The sequence below is a fragment of the Rattus norvegicus genome, chromosome 1 (assembly GCF_021556685.1).
Source record: "Rattus norvegicus strain SHRSP/BbbUtx chromosome 1, alternate assembly SHRSP_T2T, whole genome shotgun sequence".
Classification (NCBI taxonomy): domain Eukaryota; kingdom Metazoa; phylum Chordata; class Mammalia; order Rodentia; family Muridae; genus Rattus; species Rattus norvegicus.
Window position 1 is genome coordinate 14,451,165 of NC_141534.1, and position 1,093 is coordinate 14,452,257.

General features: G+C 47.3%; 1 pseudogene; it reads right to left on the reverse strand.

The window, feature by feature from the left end:
* Positions 1–290: 290 nt before the first annotated feature.
* Positions 291–593, reverse strand: LOC134482570 (large ribosomal subunit protein eL29-like; annotated as a pseudogene).
* Positions 594–1,093: the final 500 nt, after the last annotated feature.

Below are 1,093 nucleotides of genomic sequence, written 5' to 3' on the forward strand. Positions count from 1 at the left end.
GCACAAAGATCTATAAGAGACTCAGGCATCCCGAGAGTGGGAGAAACAGTCTTTCCAAGGGAAGGTAACAATTCACAACACAATAGTATCCTGTCTTCTGAGTTTAGATTAAATAATAATATTATAAAATCCTACCTTTTTTGCCCATACAAAACAGCCTGTATTTGTTTTTAACAGACCTTGCCTCAAGTTTATTTGTAAAAACAGCACAGGACACTGCTCATCTGCAAATAGTGTGTAGGTAGGTGTGTCACAGCAGTCGTCTGTCTTCACACTGGCAGGAGCCTTGTCTACGGGGTCTTCACAGTGGCCTGGGCACCTTTGGGAGCCTGACCTGGAGCCGAAGCCTGGGCCTTAGCTGGAACTTTGGCCTCTGCCTTGGTTTGAATCTTGGGCTTTGGTTGGCTGAGCCTACGACCCTTGGCCATGTAGCTTCGAATCCTCTTCCCAAGCTTGGGGTGAGCGCTGAAAGCCGGACGGCTGAGTTTGCGGCTGGAGCCCTTTGGCATCTTGGACTTGACAGCCTGAGGCTTCACAAGGGCATTGATGGCCTCTGCGCATGCACTCACTGCCTTGGCGTTGTTGGCCTGCATCTTCTCCAGGCCTTTCTAGTTGCGCTACTTGGCAATGCGCGTGTTTCTCAACAACTTGGGATCAAACCCTTATGAGATTCGTACCTTTGTGACCGGGGTTTCTCGGTGCCATTTCTGTGTCTTTTGCAGGACTGGTTGTGTGCGGTATGGTCCTTGGACGTGGCCATGTCTGCACGGTGACCGGCTCCTCCAGCCTGTATGTCTTTCCTTGCAAACTCGGTGCCTCTTTTCTCACTAATTGTTGATACATACACTAATGTGGAAGTGAAAGAACCTGAACTAAATACATCTTGGTTGTCTGTCCTTCCTTCCTGTTGCCTTACTCCATTGCTTCGTCTTTCCTTCCACCCTACTCACTTCACTTCCTTTACATTTTATCGTTATTTCCTATGCATTTTCTCTCCCGATATTTCCTTTCATTTAGATTTCTTTCTTCTTTGCTCCCCCCCTGCCCCACTTTCTTTCATTTATAAATATAAATAAGAGAGCTGAGCATTGAG